This window comes from Triticum dicoccoides, chromosome 5A, assembly GCF_002162155.2.
Source record: "Triticum dicoccoides isolate Atlit2015 ecotype Zavitan chromosome 5A, WEW_v2.0, whole genome shotgun sequence".
Classification (NCBI taxonomy): Eukaryota; Viridiplantae; Streptophyta; class Magnoliopsida; order Poales; family Poaceae; genus Triticum; species Triticum dicoccoides.
Window position 1 is genome coordinate 124,223,709 of NC_041388.1, and position 25,565 is coordinate 124,249,273.

The 25,565-nt window shown below is 43.9% G+C and overlaps 1 pseudogene; it reads right to left on the bottom strand.

Annotated features, from left to right (window-relative positions):
- Window positions 1–25,565, bottom strand: part of LOC119297085 — a 45,710-nt pseudogene that overhangs the window by 15,962 nt on the left and 4,183 nt on the right.

Genomic DNA, 25,565 nt, shown 5'->3' on the forward strand with positions numbered 1-25,565 from the left:
TGGATGTTGCTGCATTCTTTACAGACTGTCCTGTTTAGGCAGATTGTTGTTATGTTTGCATTGTTTGCATATGTTTGCTTCTTTAATGATTCTATTTGAGGATAGGACTATTAAATATGCAGAGGCATTTAGTATGCAATGTTGAATAATAATTTTAGTGATTTTATACAGTAGATTATGATAAAGTTTTGGCAATGGTTTATACTAACTTATCTCACGAGTCCTTGTTGAGTTTTGTGTGGATGAAGCTTTTGAGATTTAGGGAGACCGTGATATGAGAGGAATTAAGGAGACACAAAAGCTCAAGCTTGGGGATTCCCAAGGCACCCCAAGATAATATTTCGAGAAGTCTCAATCATCTAAGCTTGGGGATACCCCGGTTGGCATCCCACCTTTCTTCTTCAACAATTATCGGTTAGTTTTGGTTGATCCTAAGTTTTTGCTTCTTCACATGATGTTTGTCATTCTTATAATGTCATTTTATTTTGCTTTGCTTGCTGTTTGAATAAAATACCAAGGTCTGAAATTATTAAATGTTAGAGAGTCTTCACATAGTTGCATAATTATTTGACTACTCATTTGATCTTCACTTATATCTTTCGGAGTAGTTTGTCATTTGCTCTAGTGCTTCACTTATATCTTTTAGAGCATGGTGGTAGTTTTATTTTGAATAAATAGATGAACTCTCATGCTTCACTTATATTATTTTGAGAGTCTTAAGTAGCATGGTAATTTGCTTAAATAAACCTAATATGCCAGGCATCCAAAAATAATAAAACTTTCATGTAGAGTATTGAATACTAAGAGAAGTTTGATGCTTAATGATTGTTTTGAGATATGGAGGTAATAATATCAAAGTCGTTCTAGTTGAGTAGTTGTGAATTTGAGAAATGCTTGTGTTGAAGTTTGCAAGTCCCGTAGCATGCACGTATGGTAAACATTGTGTAACAAATTTGAAACATGAGGTGTTATTTGATTGTCCTCCTTATGAGTGGCGGCCGGGGACGAGCGATGGTCTTTTCCTACCAATCTATCCCCCTAGGAGCATGCGCGTAGTACCGAGGTTTTTGATAACTTGTATATTTTTGCAATAAGTATGTGAGTTCTTTATGACTAATGTTGAGTCCATGGATTATACACACTCTCACCCTTCCATCCTTGCTAGCCTCTTCGGTACCGTGCATTGCCCTTTCTCACATTGAGAGTTGGTGCAAACTTCGCCGGTGCATCCAAACCCCGTGATATGATACGCTCTTTCACACATAAACCTCCTTATATCTTCCTCAAAACAGCCACCATACCTACCTATTATGGCATTTCCATAGCCATTCCGAGATATATTGCCATGCAACTTTCCACCATTCCGTTTATTATGACACTCATAATCATTGTCATATTGCTTTGCATGATCATGTAGTTGACATCGTATTTGTGGCAAAGCCACCATCCATAATTTTTCATACATGTCACGCTTGGTTCATTGCATATCCCGGTACACCGCCAGAGGCATTCATATAGAGTCATCTTTGTTCTAGTATCGAGTTGTAATCATTGAGTTGTAATTAAATAAAAGTGTGATGATCATCATTATTAGAGCATTGTCCCAAGTGAGGAATAAAAAAAAGAGAAAGGCCATAAAAAAGAGAAGGCCCCCAAAAAGGAGAAAGGCCATAAAAAAGAGAAAAGGCCCAAAAAAATGAGAGAAAAAGAGAGAAGGGACAATGTTACTTTCCTTTTACCACACTTGTGCTTCAAAGTAGCACCATGATCTTCATAGTAGAGAGTCTCTCATGTTATCACTTTCATACTAGTGGGAATTTTTCATTATAGAACTTGGCTTGTATATTCCAACAATGGGCCTCCTCAAGTGCCCTAGGTCTTCGTGAGCAAGCAAGTTGGATGCACACCCACTAGTTTCTTTTGTTGAGCTTTCATACATTTATAGCTCTAGTGCATCCGTTGCATGGCAATCCCTACTCCTTGCATTAACATCAATCGATGGGCATCTCCATAGCCCATTGATTAACCTCGTTAATGTGAGACTTTCTCCTTTTTGTCTTCTCCACATAACCCCCTCATTATTCTATTCCACCCATAGTGCTATATCCATGGCTCGCGCTCATGTATTGCGTGAAAGTTTATAGGTTTGAGATTACTAAAGTATGAAACAATTGCTTGGCTTGTCATCGGGGTTGTGCATGATGAGAGCATTCTTGTGTGACGAAAATGAAACATGACTAAACTATATGATTTTGTAGGGATGAACTTTCTTTGGCCATGTTATTTTGAGAAGACATAATTGCTTTGTTAGTATGCTTGAAGTATTATTATTTTTGTATCAATATGAACTTTTTTCTTGAATATTTCGAATCTGAATATTCATACCACAATTAAGAAGATTTACATTGAAATTATGCCAAGTAGCACTCCGCATCAAAAATTCTGTTTTTATCATTTACCTACTCGAGGACGAGCAGGAATTAAGCTTGGGGATGCTGATACGTCTCCAACGTATCTATAATTTTTGATTGCTCCATGCTATATTATCTACTGTTTTGAATGTTTATGGGCTTTATTATACACTTTTATATCATTTTTGGGACTAACCTATTAACCCAGAGCCCAGTGCCAGTTTTTGTTTTTACCCTGTTTTAGGGTTTCAAAGAAAAGGAAAATCAAACGGAGTCCAATTGACCTGAAACTTCACGGAACTCGTTTTTGGAAGGAAATAAGCCCAGAAGACTTGGAGTGCACGTCGGGGGATCTGCGAGGAGGTCGTGAGGCAGGGGGCGCGCCCACCCCCTGGGTGCGCCCTCCACCCTCGTGAGCCCCTCGTGGCCCCCCTGGCGTACTTCTTCCGCCTATATATCTCCATATACCCTAAGAACATCCGTGAGCACAATAGATCGGGAGTTCCGCCATCAGAAGCCTCCGTAGCCACCGAAAACTAATCTAGACCCATTCCGGCACCCTGCCGGAGGGGCAATCCTTCTCCGGTGGCCATCTTCATCATCCCGGTGCTCTCCATGACGAGGAGGGAGTAGTTTTCCCTCGGGGCTGAGGGTATGTACCAGTAGCTATGTGTTTCATCTCTCTCTCTCTCTCTTGTGTTCTTGAGGTGATACGATCTTGATGTATCGTGAGTTTTGCTATTATATTTGGATCCTATGATGTTTCTTCCCCCCTCTACTATCTTGTAATGGATTGAGTTTCCCCTTTGAAGTTATATTATCGGATTGAGTCTTTAAAGATTTGAGAACACTTGATGTATGTCTTGCCATGGATATCTATGGTGACAATGGGATATCATGTGATTCACTTGATGTATGTTTTGGTGACCAACTTGCGGGTTCCACCCATGAACCTATGCCTAGGGGTTGGCACACGTTTTCGTCGTGATTCTCCGGTAGAACTTTGGGGCACTCTTTGAGGTCCTTTGTGTTGGTTGAATAGATGAATCTGAGATTGTGTGACGCCTATCATATAATCATACCCACGGATACTTGAGGTGACATTGGAGTATCTAGGTGACATTAGGGTTTTGGTTGATTTGTGTCTTAAGGTGTTATTCTAGTACGAACTCTAGGGTTGTTTGTGACACTTATAGGAATAGCCCAACAGATTGATTGGAAAGAATAACTTTGAGGTGGTTTCGTACCCTACCATAATCTCTTCGTTCGTTCTCCGCTATTAGTGACTTTGGAGTGACTCTTTGTTGCATGTTGAGGGATAGTTATGTGATCCAATTATGATATCATTGTTGAGGGAACTTACACTAGCGAAAGTATGAACCCTAGGCCTTGTTTACTATCATTGCAATACCGTTTGCGCTCACTTTTATCATTAGTTACCTTGCTGTTTTTATATTTTCAGATTACAAAAACTACTATCTACTATCCATATACCACTTGTATCACCATCTCTCCGCCGAACTAGTGCACCTATACAATTTACCATTGTATTGGGTGTGTTGGGGACACAAGAGACTCTTTGTTATTTGGTTGCAGGGTTGCTTGAGAGAGACCATCTTCATCCTACGCCTCCTACGGATTGATAAACCTTAGGTCATCCACTTGAGGGAAATTTGCTACTGTCCTACAAACCTCTGCACTTGGAGGCCCAACAACGTCTACAAGAAGAAGGTTGTGTAGTAGACATCAACTCTCCGGTAGAATCTTTGGGGAAGTCTTTGAAGTACTTTGTGTTGGTTTGAATAGATGAATCTGAGATTGTGTGATGCATATCGTATAATCATACCCACGGATACTTGAGGTGACATTGGAGTATCTAGGTGACATTAGGGTTTTGGTTGATTTGTGTCTTAAGGTGTTATTCTTGTACGAACTCTATGATAGATTGAACGGAAAGAATAGCTTCGTGTTATTTTACTACGGACTCTTGAATAGATCGATCAGAAAGGATAACTTTGAGGTGGTTTCGTACCCTACCATAATCTCTTCGTTTGTTCTCCGCTATTAGTAACTTTGGAGTGACTCTTTGTTGCATGTTGAGGGATAGTTATATGATCCAATTATGTTATTATTGTTGAGAGAACTTGCACTAGTGAAAGTATGAACCCTAGGCCTTGTTCAACGCATTGCAATACCGTTTACGCTCACTTTTATCATTAGTTACCTTGCTGTTTTTATATTTTCAGATTACAAAAACCATTATCTACTATCCATATTGCACTTGTATCACCATCTCTTCACCGAACAAGTGCACCTATACAATTTACCATTGTATTGGGTGTGTTGGGGACACAAGAGACTCTTTGTTATTTGGTTGCAGGGTTGCTTGAGAGAGACCATCTTCATCCTATGCCTCCCACGGATTGATAAACCTTAGGTTATCCACTTGAGGGAAATTTGCTACTGTCCTACAAACCTCTGCACTTGGAGGCCCAACAACATCTACAAGAAGAAGGTTGTGTAGTAGACATCAAGCTCTTTTTTGGCACCTATACAATTTACCATTGTATTGGGTGTGTTGGGGACACAAGATACTCTTTGTTATTTGGTTGCAGGGTTGCTTGAGAGAGACCATCTTCATCCTATGCCTCCCACGGATTGATAAACCTTAGGTCATCCACTTGAGGAAAATTTGCTACTGTCCTACAAACCTCTGCACTTGGAGGCCCAACAACATCTACAAGAAGAAGGTTGTGTAGTAGATATCAGCACACGGTGGTTTCGAGTTCTTGAAGGACAGCTTCGAAGGGCTCAAGGGATACGCTGTGGGCCGGATGACCAAGATTTGTCGCGGCAAGCTCTACATCGACGATGCAGGCTGGGGGCCCTGAGGCCGTCTCAATTGAGTACGGGTACCGGGTCCCCTTCGACGGAATCCACGTCTTCATCGGCAAGATCGGCGAGCCAGGCCCTGAGCTGGACATCTGCACCGACATCATCGAGATGGCTCAGCGTGCACGACTCGCCCCGGCTCAGCCGGCCATAAGGCATGTCTTCGTTGGGTTCACCCATGGGCTGAGTTGGAAGGCTCTGTCTCTGGAGGTGAGACGGAGATCTGCTCTGATGGTGAGTCCACGGGCGAGACCAATTTAATGTATCAGCTACATGATGGAAGGCTTGGGGGCTGTTCCGATGGCGACAGTATTCCGGACCCTAGTGAGCCACCAAACAGGGTGGCGATCTTCATGGCTGGCACACAGCCGGTTCTTGGCTCGACAGCCGCCGCGGCTATAACTTCTGGTGCAGCTGCGGTCACGGTAGCTGGGGCTGGCGGTTCAGCTCGCCCGCCGGCTCAAGTCTTAACAGATCTACTGGATGCTCTGGCGACTCTGATGGAGGTTGAGGTAACCCCAGAAAACCAGGATCAACAGAAGGTATAAGTGGCTAAATTACGTGATGGAATAGCGCAAGCTAAGGCAGACTTAGCGGCAGAGAATGCTAGGATGGCCGAAGAACAGGCAGTTTTGGACGCCCAAGCACGGCGGATTCAAGCAGATTCGTATCGGCTTAGGGTAGATCAGAACGCCTCACACGAAGTCTTGAGGAAGAAGCAACAGAGTCGTTTGCCCTTGGTTTATGAGTCAAGGGACCTCTTCAACACCCCCGGAGCTGGGGCCAGTAACCCGCCGGTGATGAACCGAATAGTTGAACCGCCCGGCCAGCCACGTATGAACAGCACTCCGCCTCATCATGTGATGACACTGCCGTGTCATTACTCCACCCCTCTAGACAACATGATTGCTGCAGCTACACGATTGGCGGCTCTACCCGACGAGGGTGAAACTCCAGCATCAACACGACCCCTAATAGATCTACGGGTTACACACCCTTTTTCATGATTTATGGGGCAAAGGCGGTTCTCCCTAGTGACATCCGTCACGATTCACCCCAGGTGGCGGCTTATGTTGAGGCTAACAATGAAAAGGCGTGTCAAGATGCACTTGACTTATTGGATGAGGAGCGTGATCTCGTGGCGGCTCGTTCAGCGATTTACCAGCAAGACCTAGGGTGTTATCACAGCCGCCGGGTCAAAACCAAAACCTTTCAAGAGGGCGATTTAGTTCTCCGGCTCATTCAAGATCAGACAGATATGCACAAATTATCACCACCTTGGGAAGGACCCTTTGTGGTCAGCAAGAACTTACATAATGGGCCATACTACCTTATCGACGTTCGAGACAACAAGGACTCACGCACATCGGAGGAGGAGACCCGTCGGCCGTGGAACATTTCTCATCTTCGACCCTACTATACTTGAGCCTCCGGCTCTCATGATGTACATAATTATCTGATGTGTATATTATAAGCAGTATAATAAAGCCGGCATCCCTGACAATTCAGGGCCTCTAACGTTTCACTTTTTCAAAGCTGAGTCTTTATCATCATTTAAGAGGCTTGACGCCCACAATTTCAAGGACCAAAGAGAGTTGGATGCACAGCACAGCTCAAACATAGGTCCCTGATGATCACTCGGGGGCTTCCTGCTCATCGAGCATAGCTGTCGGTACCCTCTTGATCGGCGCAATGCCAAAGTTCATATGATCACTTGGGGGCTTCCTGCTCATCGAGCATAGCTGTCGGTACCCTCTTGATCGGCGCAAGGCCAAAAGTTTATATGGTCACTTGGGAGCTTCCTGTTCAAACATATGTGTGTTCACCAAAGAGAACATAGTTGTCGACACCCTTTTGATCGGCTCAATGCCACGCTTGTAAGTATGTCACTTGGGGGCTTCCTGTTCAAACATAGGCGTATTCGACTAAAGAAAACATAGCGTTACTACCCTCTTGACCAGGTTTGTTCAAACATAGGCGTATTCGACCGAAGAGAACAAACTCTGACCGGGTCGTCCTACCTGTAACACTAGCTGCTTCAACTCCATCAGATCATCCTGATTGACCCGATGAACTCTTAACGATCAGTCTTTACGACGTATTCGACCAAGATCTGAGCTTGATTAAGGTACAAACGGCGGCTTGTCATGCGAGAGTACGGTTTACAGAGTCAGATGGATCCAGGCTTCATAAGCCGCCTTCCTTGAAACTTGGATAAATCGGCCCATGATATTGTTACTCTGGCCCCACGTACTCCTCATAAGTCTTTGAGCAAGACCAGACTTATCTAGGGTTCAAATGTCGATTGGGCACACTGTGAGTCAGGATCACGGCAACAGGAACAATCCAGTGGCTCCGGCTAGTTTCATTGAAGATGACACTTTACTTTGATAGTCTACAAAAGCCTTGACTTTCTTTTGATTTCTTATTCGTATTTGAGTTTTTCGCTGCTTTCTGGTTTTTTATAAGTCAGGGCCAGCTGCCCTGTTTACGGCTTGTATTGGAAGCACACTTAGGGTTTATACAACCCGTCAGGAGGGCAGACTCTCAATTTCCAAAGTATGATGAATCCTATGGTTGAAGGTATAACTCTAACACCTCTCAATTGCATGAAGCTGATAAATCGGCAGTTTAAGTATATACTACAGGTATGTTGTTTTACTTACCAGTTGTCAGACCGGCTCTGGTTATGGACTATTTGTCCCCAGCGGCTTTAATTGGGTACCATGACCCGCCCGACAGTGAGCCGCCAGGGCCCTTGTGTTTTCTTTACGTGCAGGATAATAATAATTCAAATCTGCATAAATCAAAGGCTATCATACACAGAATAATTTTTTAAGCCGGTGGATCAGCAGTATTACAGACAACAGAAACATGCACGATGGCACAACACAGACAAGTTTTAAACGACCCGGTTACATGGCTCCATGAACCAAAATGAGATCAAGTGTTTTTCCAAAAATTAAAGTTTATACATCGCCCAACGGTTCAATTCTCTTGACCTTGCTGATGGGAGGCCTCCGATTCATCCCTTGTCGGTTCTTCTTCCTCCTCCGCTGTCTAGAAGTTTGGTTTGGACCAGTCAAAGACACGCAAGGCGAAGAATTCAACTTCATCGTCAATCAGATTGGATGGGTCAATTTTAGGAACAAAAGTGTGCTTACGAATCGGCGGAATTAAATCCATCACTTTGTACCCAGGAGTATGCATCTTTTGATTCTCTGCGTCGTAAGCCGGCTGATATTTAGAGAGGTTGGTTTCTTCGGCAACGACTATGGCATGAGGACGGATGGCTTTAACACAAGCCGCGAAATCCCGTTGATCAAAAGAAGTACCTGAAGGAAATATGCCCTAGAGGCAATAATAAAGTTATTATTTATTTCCTTATAATCATGATAAATGTTTATTATTCATGCTAGAATTGTATTTACCGGAAACATAATACATGTGTGAATATATAGACAAACAAAGTGTCACTAGTATGCCTCTACTTGACTAGCTCGTTAATCAAAGATGGTTATGTTTCCTAACCATGAACAATGAGTTGTTATTTGATTAACGAGGTCACATCATTAGTAGAATGATCTGATTGACATGACCCATTCCATTAGCTTAGCACCCGATCGTTTAGTATGTTGCTATTGCTTTCTTCATGACTTATACATGTTCCTATGACTATGAGATTATGCAACTCCCGTTTACCGGAGGAACACTTTGGGTACTACCAAACGTCACAATGTAACTGGGTGATTATAAAGGAGTACTACAGGTGTCTCCAATGGTCGATGTTGGGTTGGCGTATTTCGAGATTAGGATTTGTCACTCCGATTGTCGGAGAGGTATCTCTGGGCCCTCTCGGTAATACACATCACATAAGCCTTGCAAGCATTACAACTAATATGTTAGTTGTGAGATGATGTATTACGGAACGAGTAAAGAGACTTGCCGGTAACGAGATTGAACTAGGTATTGGATACCGACGATCGAATCTCGGGCAAGTAACATACCGATGACAAAGGGAACAACGTATGTTGTACCGCCTGTCTGACCGATAAAGATCTTCGTAGAATATGTAGGAGCCAATATGGGCATCCAGGTCCCGCTATTGGTTATTGACCAGAGACGTGTCTCGGTCATGTCTACATTGTTCTCGAACCCGTAGGGTCCGCACACTTAAGGTTACGATGACAGTTATATTATGAGTTTACATGTTTTGATGTACCGAAGGAGTTCGGAGTCCCGGATGAGATCGGGGACATGACGAGGAGTCTCGAAATGGTCGAGACGTAAAGATTCATATATTGGATGATATGGTTAGGCCAAGGGGTCAAGCCCATGAGGCTTTAGGTCGGTGCAAAAGGAGTTTTGCGGAGGCCAGGGGGCCAAACGCCGGAGACCCTGGCGTCTGGCCCTGGGCCAGACGCCGAGGCCCATGGCGTCTGGGCCAGACGCCAAGGATTGTGGCCTTTGGTCCTGGAGTCCGAGTGGGACTCTTGCCTTTCGGGCAAAACCGACTTTGAGGAGGCTTTTGCTCCAAGTTTCGACCCCGGGGCTCAACATATAAATAGAGGGGCAGGGCTAGCACCAAAGGGACACAAGTTGATCCACGTGATCTATTCCTTAGCCGTGTGCGGCGCCCCCAGCCACCATATTCCTCGATAATACTGTAGCGGAGTTTAGGCGAAGCCCTGCTGCTATAGTTCATCAAGATTGTCACCACGCCGTCGTGCTGACGGAACTCTTCCCCGACACTTTGCTGGATCGGAGTCCGGGGATCGTCATCGAGCTGAACGTGTGCTCGAACTCGGAGGTGCCGTAGTTTCGGTGCTTGATCGGTTGGATCGAGAAGACGTACGACTACTTCCTCTACGTCGTGTCATTGCTTCCGCAGTCGGTCTGCGTTGGGTACGTAGACAATACTCTCCCCTCGTTGCTATGCATCACATGATCTTGCGTGTGCGTAGGAAATTTTTTGAAATTACTACGAAACCCAACAGTGGCATCCGAGCCAGGTTATTTATGTTGATGTTATATGCACGAGTAGAACACAAGTGAGTTGTGGACGATACAAGTCATACTGCCTACCAGCATGTCATACTTTGGTTCGGCGGTATTGTTGGACGAGACGACCCGGACCAACCTTACGCGTACGCTTACGCGAGACCGGTTCCCTCGACGTGCTTTGCACAGAGATGGCTTGCGGGCGACTGCCTCTCCAACTTTAGTTGAACCAAGTATGGCTACGCCTGGTCCTTGCGAAGGTTAAAACGGAGTCTATTTGACAAACTATCGTTGTGGTTTTGATGCGTAGGTGAGATTGGTTCTTACTTAAGCCCGTAGCAGCCACGTAAAACATGCAACAACAAAGTAGAGGACGTCTAACTTGTTTTTGCAGGGCATGTTGTGATGTGATATGGTCAAGGCATGATGCTGAATTTTATTGTATGAGATGATCATGTTTTGTAACCAAGTTATCGGCAACTGGCAGGAGCCATATGGTTGTCGCTTTATTGTATGCAATGCAATCGCGATGTAATGCTTTACTTTATTACTAAACGGTAGTGATAGTCGTGGAAGCATAAGATTGGCGAGACGACAACGATGCTACGATGGAGATCAAGGTGTCGCGCCGGTGACGATGGTGATCATGACGGTGCTTCGGAGATGGAGATCACAAGCACAAGATGATGATGGCCATATCATATCACTTATATTGATTGCATATGATGTTTATCTTTTTATGCATCTTATCTTGCTTTGATTGACGGTAGCATTATAAGATGATCTCTCACTAAATTATCAAGAAGTGTTCTCCCTGAGTATGCACCGTTGCGAAAGTTCTTCGTGCTGAGACACCACGTGATGATCGGGTGTGATAGGCTCTACGTTCAAATACAACGGGTGCAAAACAGTTGCGCACGCAGAATACCCAGGTTATACTTGACGAGCCTAGCATATACAGATATTGCCTCGAAACACGGAGACCGAAAGGTCGAGCGTGAATCATATAGTAGATATGATCAACATAGTGATGTTCACCATTGAAACTACTCCATCTCACGTGATGATCGGACATGGTTTAGTTGATTTGGATCACGTGATCACTTAGAGGATTAGAGGGATGTCTGTCTAAGTGGGAGTTCTTAAGTAATATGATTAATTGAACTTAAATTTATCATGAACTTAGTCCTGGTAGTATTTTGCAAATTATAGATCAATAGCTCGCGTTGTTGCTTCCCTGTGTTTATTTTGATATGTTCCTAGAGAAAATTGTGTTGAAAGATGTTAGTAGCAATGATGCGGATTGGATCCGTGATCTGAGGATTATCCTCATTGCTGCACAGAAGAATTATGTCCTTGATGCACCGCTAGGTGACAGACCTATTGCAGGAGCAGATGCAAACGTTATGAACAGCTCAATATGATGACTACTTGATAGTTTAAGTGCACCATGATTAACGGCTTAGAATCGGGACTTCAAAGACGTTTTGAACGTCATGGACCATATGAGATGTTCCAGGAGTTGAAGTTAATATTTCAAGCAAATACCCGAGTTGTGAGATATGAAGTCTCCAACAAGTTCTATAGCTAAAAGATGGAGGAGAATCGCTCAACTAGTGAGCATGTGCTCAGATTGTCTGGGTGCTACAATCGCTTGAATCAAGTGGGAGTTAATCTTCCAGATAAGATAGTGATTGACAGAATTCTCTAGTCACCATCACCAAGTTAGTAGAACTTCGTGATGAACTATAATATGCAAGGGATAACGGAAACAACTCCCAAGCTCTTCGTGATGATGAAATCAATGAAGGTAGAAATCAAGAAAAACATCAAGTGTTGATGGTTGATAAGACCACTAGTTTCAAGAAAAGGGCAAAGGGAAGAAGGGGAACTTCAAGAAGAACGGAAAGCAAGTTGCTGCTCAAGTGAAGAAGCCCAAGTCTGGTCCTAAGCCTGAGACTAAGTGCTTCTACTGCAAAGGGACTGGTCACCGGAAACGGAATCACCCCAAGTGATTGGCGGATAAGAAGGATGGCAAAGTGAACATAAGTATATTTGATATACATGTTATTGATGTGTACTTTACTAGTGTTTATAGCAAACCCTAAGTATTTGATACTAGTTCAGTTGCTAAGATTAGTAACTCGAAACGGGAGTTGCAGAATAAACAGAGACTAGTTAAGGGTGAAGTGACGATGTGTGTTGGAAGTGGTTCCAAGATTGATATGATCATCATCGCACACTCCCTATAATTTCGGGATTAGTGTTGAAACTAAATAAGTGTTATTTGGTGTTTGCGTTGAGCATGAATATGATTTGATCATGTTTATTGTAATACGGTTATTCATTTAAGTAAAAGAATAAATTGTTGTTCTGTTTACATGAATAAAACTTTATATGGTTACACACCCAATGAAAATAGTTCATTGGACCTCGATCTTAGTGATACACATATTCATAATATTGAAACCAAAAGATGTAAAGTTAATAATGATAGTGCAACTTATTTATGGCACTGCCGTTTAGGTCATATTGGTGTAAAGCGCATGAAGAAACTCCATGCTGATGGGATTTTGGAATCACTTGATGCTTGCAAACCATGCCTTATGGGCAAGATGACTAAAACGCCGTTCTCCGGAACAATGAAGCAAGCAACAGATTTGTTGGAAATCATACATACCGATGTATGTGGTCCGATGAAAGGCTTACAGCAGGTATCATTATTTTCTGACCTTCACAAGATGATTTGAGCAGATATGGGGTATCTACTTGATGAAACATAAGTCTGAAATAATTGAAAGGTTCAAAGAATTTCAGAGTGAAGTGGAAAAATCATCGTAACAAGAAAAATAAAGTTTCTGCGATCTGATCACGGAGACGAATATTTGAGTTACGAGTTTGGTCTTCAATTAAAACAATGTGGAATAGTTTCATAGCTCACGCCATCTGGAACACCACAATGTTATGGTGTGTCCGAACGTCGTAACCGCGCTTTATTGGATATGGTGCGATCTATGATGTCTCTTATTGATTTACCATTGTCGTTTTGGGGTTATGCATTAGAGACAGCTGCATTCATGTTAAAAGGGCACCATCTAAATCCGTTGAGACGACACTATATGAACTGTGATTTAGCAAGAAACCCAAGTTGTCGTTTCTTAAAGTTTGGGGCTGCGATGCTTATGTGGAAAAGTTTCATCCTGATAAGCTCGAACCCAAATCGAAGAAGTGCATCTTCATAGAATACCCAAAGGAAATTGTTGGGTACACCTTCTATCACAGATCCGGAGGCAAGATATTCGTTGCTAAAAATGGATCCTTTCTGGAGAAGGAGTTTCTCTCGAAAGAAGTGAGTGGGAGGAAAGTAGAACTTGATGAGGTAACTGTACCTGCTCCCTTATTGGAAAGTAGTTCATCACAGAAATCAGTTCCTGTGACAAATACACCAATTAGTGAGGAAGCTAATGATATTGATCATAAAACTTCAGATCAAGTTACTACAGAACCTCGTAGGTCTTCCAGAGTAAGATCTGCACCAGAGTGGTGTAGTAATCATGTTCTGGAAGTCATGTTACTAGACCATGATGAACCTACGAACTATGAGGAAGCGATGATGAGCCCAGATTCTGCGAGATGGCTTGAGGCCATAAAATCTGAGATATGATCCATGTATGACAACAAAGTATGGACTTTGATTGACTTGCTCGATGATCAGCAAAGCCATGTTAAATAAATGGATCTTCAAGAGGAAGACGGACACTGATAGTAGTGTTACTATCTACCAAGCTCGACTTGTTGCAAAAGTTTTTCAACAAGTTCAAGGTGTTGAATACGATGAAGTTTTCTCACTCGTATCGATGCTTAAGTCTATCTGAATCATGTTAGCAATTGCCACATTTTATGAAATCTGGCAAATGGATGTCAAAACTGCATTCCTTAATGGATTTATTAAAGAAGAGTTGTATATGATGCAACCAGAAGGTTTTGTCAATCCTAAAGGTGCTAACAAAATGTGCAAGCTCCAGCGATCCATCTATGGACTGGTGCAAGCATCTCGGAGTTGGAATATACGCTTTGATAAGTTGATCAAAGCATATAGTTTTATATGGACTTACGATGAAGCCTGTATTTACAATAAAGTGAGTGGGAGCACTACAGCCTTTCTGATTAGTATATGTGAGTGACATATTGTTGATCAGAAATGATGTAGAATTTTTCTGCAAAGCATAAATGAGTGTTTTAAAGGAGTTCTTTAAAAAGAAAAGACCTCAGTAAAAGGCTACTTATATATTGAGCATCAAGATCTATTGAGATAGATCAAGACGCTTGATAAGATTTTCAATGAGTACATACCTTGGCAAGATTTTTGAAATAGTTCAAAATGGAACAGTTAAAGAAAGAGTTCTTGCCTGTGTTGCAAAGGTATGAAATTGAGTAAGACTCAAATCCCGACCACAGCAGAAAATAGAAAGAGAATGAAAAGTCATTCCCTATGCCTCAGTCATAGGTTCTATAAAGTATGCTATGCTTTGTACCAGACCTATTGTATACCTTGCTCTGTATTTGGCAAGGGAGTACAATAGTGATCTAGGAGTAGATCACTGGACATTGGTCAAGAATATCCTTAGTAAGGACTAAGGAGATGTCTCTCGATTATGGAGGTGATAAAAGAGTTTGTTGTAAAAGTTACATCAGTGCAAACTTTTACACTGATCCAGATGACTCTAAGTCTCAATCTGGATACATATTGAAAGTGGGAGCGATTAGCTAGAGTAGCTCCGTACAGAGCATTGTAGACATAGAATATTTGCAAAATACATACGGCTCTGAATGTGACAGACCCGTTGACTAAGCTTCTCTCACGAGCAAAACATGATCACACCTTAGTACTCTTTGGATGTTAATCACATAGCGATGTGAACTAGATTATTGACTCTAGTAAACCCTTTGGGTGTTGGTCACATGATGATGTGAACTATGGGTGTTAATCATATACAGATATGAATATTGGTGTTAAATCACATGACGATGTGAACTAGATTATTGACTCTAGTGCAAGTGGGAGACTGAAGGAAATATGCCCTAGAGGCAATAATAAAGTTATTATTTGTTTCCTTATAATCATGATAAATGTTTATTATTCATGCTAGAATTGTATTTACCGGAAACATAATACATGTGTGAATACATAGACAAACAAAGTGTCACTAGTATACCTCTACTTGACTAGCTCGTTAATCAAAGATGGTTATGTTTCCTAACCATGAACAATGAGTTGTTATTTGATTAACGAGGTCACATCATTAGTAGAATGATCTGATTGACATGACCCATTCCATTAGCTTAGCACCCGATCGTTTAGTATGTTGCTATTGCTTTCTTCATGACTTATACATGTTCCTATGACTATGAGATTATGCAACTCCCGTTTACCGGAGGAACACTTTGGGTACTACCAAACGTCACAACGTAACTGGGTGATTATAAAGGAGTACTACAGGTGTCTCCAATGGTCGATGTTGGGTTGGCGTATTTCGAGATTAGGATTTGTCACTCCGATTGTCGGAGAGGTATCTCTGGGCCCTCTCGGTAATACACATCACATAAGCCTTGCAAGCATTACAACTAATATGTTAGTTGTGAAATGATGTATTACGAAACGAGTAAAGAGACTTGCCGGTAACGAGATTGAACTAGGTATTGGATACCGACGATCGAATCTCGGGCAAGTAACATACCGATGACAAAGGGAACAACGTATGTTGTTATGCGGTCTGACCGATAAAGATCTTCGTAGAATATGTAGGAGCCAATATGGGCATCCAGGTCCCGCTATTGGTTATTGACCAGAGACGTGTCTCGGTCATGTCTACATTGTTCTCGAACCCGTAGGGTCCGCACGCTTAAGGTTACGATGACAGTTATATTATGAGTTTACATGTTTTGATGTACCGAAGGAGTTCGGAGTCCCGGATGAGATCGGGGACATGACGAGGAGTCTCGAAATGGTCGAGACGTAAAGATTCATATATTGGATGATATGGTTAGGCCAAGGGGTCAAGCCCATGAGGCTTTAGGTTGGTGCAAAAGGAGTTTTGCGGAGGCCAGGGGGCCAAACGCCAGAGACCCTGGCGTCTGGCCCTGGGCCAGACGCCGAGGCCCATGGCGTCTGGGCCAGACGCCAAGGATTGTGGCGTTTGGTCCTGGAGTCCGAGTGGGACTCTTGCCTTTCGGGCAAAACCGACTTTGAGGAGGCTTTTGCTCCAAGTTTCGACCCCGGGGCTCAACATATAAATAGAGGGGCAGGGCTAGCACCAAAGGGACACAAGTTGATCCACGTGATCTATTCCTTAGCCGTGTGTGGCGCCCCCAGCCACCATATTCCTCGATAATACTGTAGCGGAGTTTAGGCGAAGCCCTGCTGCTGTAGTTCATCAAGATTGTCACCACGCCGTCGTGCTGACGGAACTCTTCCCCGACACTTTGCTGGATCGGAGTCCGGGGATCGTCATCGAGCTGAACGTGTGCTCGAACTCGGAGGTGCCGTAGTTTCGGTGCTTGATCGGTTGGATCGAGAAGACGTACGACTACTTCCTCTACGTCGTGTCATTGCTTCCGCAGTCGGTCTGCGTTGGGTACGTAGACAATACTCTCCCCTCGTTGCTATGCATCACATGATCTTGCGTGTGCGTAGGAAATTTTTTGAAATTACTACGAAACCCAACAGTGGCATCCGAGCCAGGTTATTTATGTTGATGTTATATGCACGAGTAGAACACAAGTGAGTTGTGGACGATACAAGTCATACTGCCTACCAGCATGTCATACTTTGGTTCGGCGGTATTGTTGGACGAGACGACCCGGACCAACCTTACGCGTACGCTTACGCGAGACCGGTTCCCTCGACGTGCTTTGCACAGAGATGGCTTGCGGGCGACTGCCTCTCCAACTTTAGTTGAACCAAGTATGGCTACGCCCGGTCCTTGCGAAGGTTAAAACGAAGTCTATTTGACAAACTATCGTTGTGGTTTTGATGCGTAGGTGAGATTGGTTCTTACTTAAGCCCGTAGCAGCCACGTAAAACATGCAACAACAAAGTAGAGGACGTCTAACTTGTTTTTGCAGGGCATGTTGTGATGTGATATGGTCAAGGCATGATGCTGAATTTTATTGTATGAGATGATCATGTTTTGTAACCAAGTTATCGGCAACTGGCAGGAGCCATATGGTTGTCGCTTTATTGTATGCAATGCAATCGCGATGTAATGCTTTACTACTAAACGGTAGTGATAGTCGTGGAAGCATAAGATTGGCGAGACGACAACGATGCTACGATGGAGATCAAGGTGTCGCGCCGGTGACGATGGTGATCATGACGGTGCTTCGGAGATGGAGATCACAAGCACAAGATGATGATGGCCATATCATATCACTTATATTGATTGCATGTGATGTTTATCTTTTTATGCATCTTATCTTGCTTTGATTGACGGTAGCATTATAAGATGATCTCTCACTAAATTATCAAGAAGTGTTCTCCCTGAGTATGCACCGTTGCGAAAGTTCTTCGTGCTGAGACACCACGTGATGATCGGGTGTGATAGGCTCTACGTTCAAATACAACGGGTGCAAAACAGTTGCGCACGCAGAATACTCAGGTTATACTTGACGAGCCTAGCATATACAGATATGGCCTCGAAACACGGAGACCGAAAGGTCGAGCGTGAATCATATAGTAGATATGATCAACATAGTGATGTTCACCATTGAAACTACTCCATCTCACGTGATGATCGGACATGGTTTAGTTGATCCACGTGATTGGGCCTGGGCCAGACGCCGAGGCCCATGGCGTCTGGGCCAGACGCCAAGGATTGTGGCGTTTGGTCCTGGAGTCCGAGTGGGACTCTTGCCTTTCGGGCAAAACCGACTTTGAGGAGGCTTTTGCTCCAAGTTTCGACCCCGGGGCTCAACATATAAATAGAGGGGCAGGGCTAGCACCAAAGGGACACAAGTTGATCCACGTGATCTATTCCTTAGCCGTGTGCGGCGCCCCCAGCCACCATATTCCTCGATAATACTGTAGCGGAGTTTAGGCGAAGCCCTGCTGCTGTAGTTCATCAAGATTGTCACCACGCTGTCGTGCTGACGGAACTCTTCCCCGACACTTTGCTGGATCGGAGTCCGGGGATCGTCATCGAGCTGAACGTGTGCTCGAACTCGGAGGTGCCGTAGTTTCGGTGCTTGATCGGTTGGATCGAGAAGACGTACGACTACTTCCTCTACGTCGTGTCATTGCTTCCGCAGTCGGTCTGCGTTGGGTATGTAGACAATACTCTCCCCTCGTTGCTATGTATCACATGATCTTGCGTGTGCGTAGGAAATTTTTTGAAATTACTACGAAACCCAACAGTACCGTCCTCCTTCAGACATGGATATCCACTAGCTACATCCGCCGGGTCTAACTTCAGTACCCAAGCTTTAGAACGGCTCAAGGCCGTCACAACACTAACTCTCGCACACGACCGTTTTATCTCTTGAATCCTGGTGGGCAAGATTGATAATTTCTTCAGCACATCGCTTAATAGATTGGGTCCTTGATTAGCCGGAGAGATGGTAGCCAATGTACGTTGAGCTCCAGTATACAATTGCTCGACGAGAGTATAAACCGCCTTGAGCTTCACAAGAGTGTCTTGACTAAGGTTGCTGCTCCTAGGACCTGAGTAAGTCATAGATTGATTAGAATGACGGCTTACGTTATGGCGACAAGTACTTACTTTGGATGAATAACAAGGCAACTCACCGAAGAAAGCAGAAACCATCTGAGACACACGGTGTTTTAAACTGGTGAGTTCAGTGGTAGCCTCCTGAAGAGCCGCCTCTGCCTTTTCAGCATGCTGTATCAAGGCAGTCTTTTCTTTAGACCAAGCCTTTTTATCCGCAGTAAAACTGGTCTTCAATTTTTCGGACTCAAACACACTAAACTAGAATTTTGATTCAGCTTTCCGGGTCTCAGTTTCTTGAGCCGCCAGCCGAGTCTTGGCATCGTTCAGTTGAGATTCCAATTCAGCGGTAGCAGCCTACATACAACACGTATTTATCAAACATACTTCATGGCGGATTACAACAATATAAGTCCCAAGCACTTTGCAAGCAACAACACTTGGCACTTGGGGGCTAATGTCTATCAAAGCAATTTTTCAACGGAAGCGACCTTTATAACTAAAATTCCCAAGCACTTTGCAAAGCAAGACTACTTGGCACTTGGGGGCTAATGCATATTGCTTGTATCTTCCTAAAGATGAGCTGGGTGTGCAAAGTGGTCAATAGGACCGACTCATTCATACTGATTAAACCGGCCCTTGGGGACTATGAATGCAAAATTATGTTATTTTCAGCATCCGATTTAGTTTTAAACCGGACTTGGAGGGAGTCTAGGACAGAAGCTTATGATTCTTCTAAGTCTACAGATTATTCATTCTTATCATAATCAGAAGACTTGGCGGCTAGCAGGATATACATAACCTATGTAAGCCGGATGACATACCTCATACTTCTAGGGCATCTGTTTCACCATCTCAATTTCTAAGTCACGACTGGAGTGTACTTGATTGAGATAACCAGACAATACTTCACTACTGCTCAATTGAGCATAGTGGGAGACATCAAATCTGACTTTCCGTCTCTTCATGACTTCTTGCTTGGCAGAATGTTTGGCTAACACAGTTGGGTTCCCCGGTTCAGTAAAACCAGTGCCAGTGATCAGAATGTCATCAACATAAGTTTTTGGCGAGTTAAGTGAGCTGGGCGGTTCAGTAGTGGAAGGGTCAATGTTGGTTTGATCAACAGACAACTCAGGTATTTCAGATTGAGTGTTGGAAGCAGGATCATCTGGTTGTTGTTCAGAGGCGTCTGGTGCAGAAGCTTGCTGGTCCGGTTTAGGTACTTTAGGGTCTTCGGCCGGTTTTGTCACCTTTGCCTTCTTGTTGGGCTTTGCTTGACCACTAAAAGAATTTGCACAAGTCAGCATAACGACGAGGATATCAAAGTATAGGAGAAAAGGTAATTGTTCTTACCCAGGGGCAGTCTTGAAAGCCGGCAGCTGGGTCTGAGATGAATCGCTAGAGGAAGAACGAGAAATTTCCTACAAGATTGAATCAAAGGAATTGAGTGACTGGCGAAAGAGACCCGCCAGTAAATAAGAGAGTTAAGGTTAAAAAGAACCTCATTCTGGCGTTTTCGAGGAGTATTTGGTAAACCGAAGGATAATTCTTCACCTCCATTGGTCCAAGTCTGGCGGTGATTCTCGTGTTGCTGTCGTTTCAAAAGAAAATGAGGATCTAAATAAGCCAAGGGGTGCGAAAACCTTACTTTCCGGGTTACTCGCCGAAGTTTCTGTCTTGGCAAAGGGTCTGAGTCATTGGAAATAATAGTTACCTCTTCTTCAACTGCTTGGCTGGCTTCCGTGTCATCCTGGTAATAGTCAGTGTCAATAAGATGGTTGAAAAACAAGCCAAGAGAGTCAAGGGCTATCTCTGACTCAGAAGTGTCATCCAGCTTAAACATGTCAGAGGCGCTTGACTTCTTAGGTTTCTTGCTGGTCTTTCTGGCGGCTTTTGCGGCAGCCCTAGCCTTTTTGGCGGCTTCATGATCATATTTTGCCTTCCAAAAGTCAGACTTAGCCCGTGGAAGAGTAACATACTTGATCTCACATAATATTTGGACGAAGCGATAAAGTAAGTGAAATCAAGAGACTTACATCTGGCGGCGGGTTAAGCTTGCAGAAAGGGTTCAGACCCACTTTCTTGCAGTCTTTGAATTTACTATTTACAAGGGTTGTTGCCATTTCAACAATGTCATCTTCAGTCAGATGCAGAGAGCTATGGCGTAATGGATCATCTGTTCCTTCGGTATAAGTACAGATCAAGCCAGACCGGCGGCTTAAGGGTATGATCCGCCATGCGACCCAACATCGGATCAAATCAACTCCGGTTAGCAGGGCTTGGACTTTTCTGATAGTAGGGGCGAGTTTCTTATGTTCAGTGGCGGTAAGTTTCTCAGGGAGTTGATAATTTCGGTTAAGACGTTCAGCACGATAACCCAGCAATGGATTCACATCAGACGACGAGATAGGACCATGTTTGATTCCAGTCCTTGGGTGACTCGGTAGAGCTGCTTGAGGAAAGATGGCGTCTCTTCCGCGTTGAATTGAAATTCCATCAAGTTCCAAGCTGGGCCCGTTTGTGAACTCATTTTGCCGGTTCGGATAGAAGTATTCTCTGAAAAGCTCGACACTAGGCTCTTCTTGAAGGTATACTTCACATAAAACTTGAAAGTTACAGATGTTTGACACAGAGTTGGGTCCAATGTTTGAAGAAGTGCAGAACATCTCGAAAGTACTTAGAGCCGGGCGGTGAGAAGCCCCGGTTCATACGATCAGTGAAAACAATGACTTTACCGTCTTTTGGCAGAGGTCTCTTTTCGCCCGGGTCAGGAGCGCGGTAATGCATGACACTCTTCTCTGGTAGATATCCAACCTTGACAAAATCTTTCAAGGTACCTTCAGTAATGATGGAAGGAACCCAGTTACATGTGGTAACTGTCTTTGGTGGCATTGTGAAAGAAGGACAACCTAAATAAGGGAATAATTTGCCGGTTCAAGTCAGCTGGTGAAATCACAAGTTAGCAGTTGCAGTGTACATTCAGAATGGCGGCTTAAGCGAGGGCTAATGATATATAAAGTAATGATAAGCCGGTAAAGTAAGCCGCCATGACTAAGATATTCAAGATCTAACAAGAGCAAAATTTGCTAAGTGTTGGGACAAACAGGTTCCGCAGGCTAAAGTTATAAATTCGGATCTACAGCTGTTCAAAAAAGGAGATAAAATCTAAACCTGCAGAGGCGGCAGCGAAAAAGTGGAGGTGCTCCAGAGGAGATCTGTCATGATGAGGATACGTTTTAATATCAAAAGCGGGTGCTAGAACTGCTGTCGCATAGGACCTACATTATTTTCAGATCAAAACTACACGATCTAGCAAGGAGAAGGAGGAGCAACGATGAACACCGATGAACACCGAAACCCTAAAGAACAGATCCATGAAAAGGAAAAGGGAAGACTTACTGATGCTAGCTGATAGTGGAGGAGCGCCGCGGCGTTTCTGGACCGTTCAGGGTGATGCAGCGGCCGGAGTTGACGAAGAGGACGAAGGTCGACGATGGCGGAGCTCATGCAGGGTGGTGCGTCGCGAGGAAGAAGAAGACAGGAAGGAGAGGAGAATGAGAAAAGGGGTGGTTTAACCCTATTTATAAGGAAAAGAGTAACCGGCAGGCGTGAAAAACGAGGAGGCCAAATGATGATTATCCAACTAATTGAACGCCTCGATTTTCGGAAGGTCATTAAAGAGAAAAGATCCGTTAAAGATGATGTTGTGGCGGGTTTTCTGAAATTTCTGGAGATGACATCATGGCGGGTTACAATGTTTCACAGCAGAGGAAGAAGGATTTTTCTAAGTGTTGAAAATTGACATGAACAAGTTCAAATCAACCTGGGGCCTAATGTTGGGGATATGACTATCAGGTATGACCCGCCCAGGAGGGGCTGGGTCAACCACAATGGCGGTTCATCCATGAAGCCCAAGAGTATACTAGATGGCAGTTCATAAATAGGCCGGTAAGAGGCCCAAGCCCGGAGATGGCTTAAAGCCCATAAGCGTAAACCGCCATGTATGAGTAGACTTGTAATATGAGGCATATAAGATACGTCACCGAGCCAGACACATTGTATGAGCCGGTCGGGACTCTGTAGGCCGCAGGGCGTCAACCCGTGTATATAAGTGGATGACCCGGCATCGGCTTAGGGCAAGAAACATCAAATCGAGGGCCAGCCAAAGCGTGTTTGCTCCTTGGTAATCGAAATCCTAGCAATACCACCTCAACTGGAGTAGGCCTTTACCTTCACCGCAAGGGGCCGAACCAATATAAACTCTCTGTGTCCTTTGTCCCGTTTAACCCCTTTAAGCTAACCTCGTCGCAATGGCTCCACAACTAAGTCCTTCCATTAGGACATCTGCCGTGACATTTCCACGACACCCTCTGATTCCTTATGTGAACTATTGAAACAAATGCCCAACCCATTTGTTGGACCAACATTAATTGAAGTAGATGGCATACTGATTGGTTGTGTAACTACATCAGACACGGCAATGTTCCCAGGAGCGGATGTACTTCCAAGAAAGCGCCCTGGATGTTCATGCTCAACATATTCTGTGTGAAGATTTGAATGTCTATTCAAAATATTTTGGGTTTCTTTACTTGATACACTAGAGGCCAATAAAGAAGTGCTTTGATAGCCACCAGAACGATCTACAGCAGATTGAGGATCACTCCAACTTTCAGCGGCTAACGGATTTCCAACTTGACCATCAGCTGTAACATCATTCCTAGAAATAACACACAATGGATTTCCAACTTGAACATTAGCTGTAACAACATTCCTAGAAACAACGCGACTGTTCCTAGCTGTTGTCCTGGAAGAACGAGGAGGGCATACTCCACCAGGAAAAACGAACAAAGGGATATCTTTTCTTTTTACGTGGGACACATCAATATGCTGGAATTTTGTCTATATTGGGGGCAGCCCAATAACTATTTCAGAAATTCCTAATAAATCCTAGAGGCCCACTTATCCCATTTGTGCAAAGTAAGGGATACTACTAAAGTTTACTCCCACATTGCTAGTTTAGTGGGAGTTGAACCTCCTTATAAGGGAGATTCTTTCCCCACTTATATGAGCATGAGAACAAGAGGAACATCCACGCGCGCTCCTCCTCCGCCGTCCGCCTTGCCACGCCACGCCACGCCACGCCACGCCACGACGCGACGCGGGTTGCGGGAATGAGCCGATGTCTAAATTTTTGCCACGCACTACGGGTATACGAAAGGTCATTCGGGAGCTGGAAAGTTTTTGCTGTAGTGGATATTGAATACGAACGCTGCACCCTTCGACTGCTGCCTGTTCGTTTCATCTCCCGCGTTCCCTTCAGCTCCCAGCGCAGCCTCTCGCCTCTTTCTCTTGCGCCTATAAAAGGGAGGTCGCTCCTCTCAGAGAGACGCACCAGAACTTCTCCTTCCTCTCGCCACCGGTTCTAATCTCTGAGCTGCTACTCTCTTCCTCATCCCGGCTTGCGGCGTGCATCGCAGGTCGGGACAGTAGGCCTTCGAAACCGCACCTCTTTGAGTCTTGTACGGGAGAAGGGTGATAAGGTTTTTGGGGAGCGCTCTGTGTGACTACTGACTGACTCCTTCGTCACGGACGCCCCGGACTCCGACGACTACTTCCCCAACGACGACTTCTTCCCTGACGTCGACAACCTCCTCGACGACATGGCTGGCGAGGACACCGACCCCAAGTCCAGTGCTACTGCTGCTGCTGTCCCGTATGTGTTCTTCTTTCTGTTAGATATCCTACCACAGTTTCTCGTACTAGTACTTGCCCTAAATATGTTAGGTTCTACCTCATATATGCAACTAGTTCTACTGTCTGCTATAGATATGATAGGCTACGGTTCATATATGCAGAAGCTATTTACATTCTCTCTGTCAGAACGCATGACTTGTTTTATCTCTACTATATTAGTCATACTTTATCTAGTATTTCTGTTAATAAAATCATTTGGTAAATTGCTCATATTTCAAACACAATATCCATTCCTTCTCTCCGATGTACATAAGCAAGAACTGCGACCTTAAACTCATTTACGATTCATCTGATGTCAAATTGCTCAGGTTCTTGAGGTTGGGCAGTTTCTTTTCTCCAAAGACCCATGAAGTAAAAGCTATGCAACGACCTGGATCCATCTGAGAAATCTCGGGGATGAGGATGTGCAAGGAGCATCTCATGCGTATATCGCTCAAACTACATCAGCAGCCAAAATCACATATTAAAAGACAGCGCAGCACACATGTTACTTAAGAAAAATGGAAGCTTTTTTCAGTTACTCACCTTCAATACAAGTGTTCGAAGGCGAGACTCTACCCAACCTTTCCAATTCCTGAGGTCATCTTCATTTCTCGCTGTGATACCGACCTCTAAATAATTTCTATATAATTCAAAAAATGGATATGGCTCGAATAAATCATCCCAGGTTGCTCTATTTTCATCTATTGCCTACAGCTAATAATCGAGGGCAAATCAAGTTTGATGCAAGACATAAATAGGTTCCATACCTGTGAACTTAAAATAGAAGTGCTAAAGATAAATG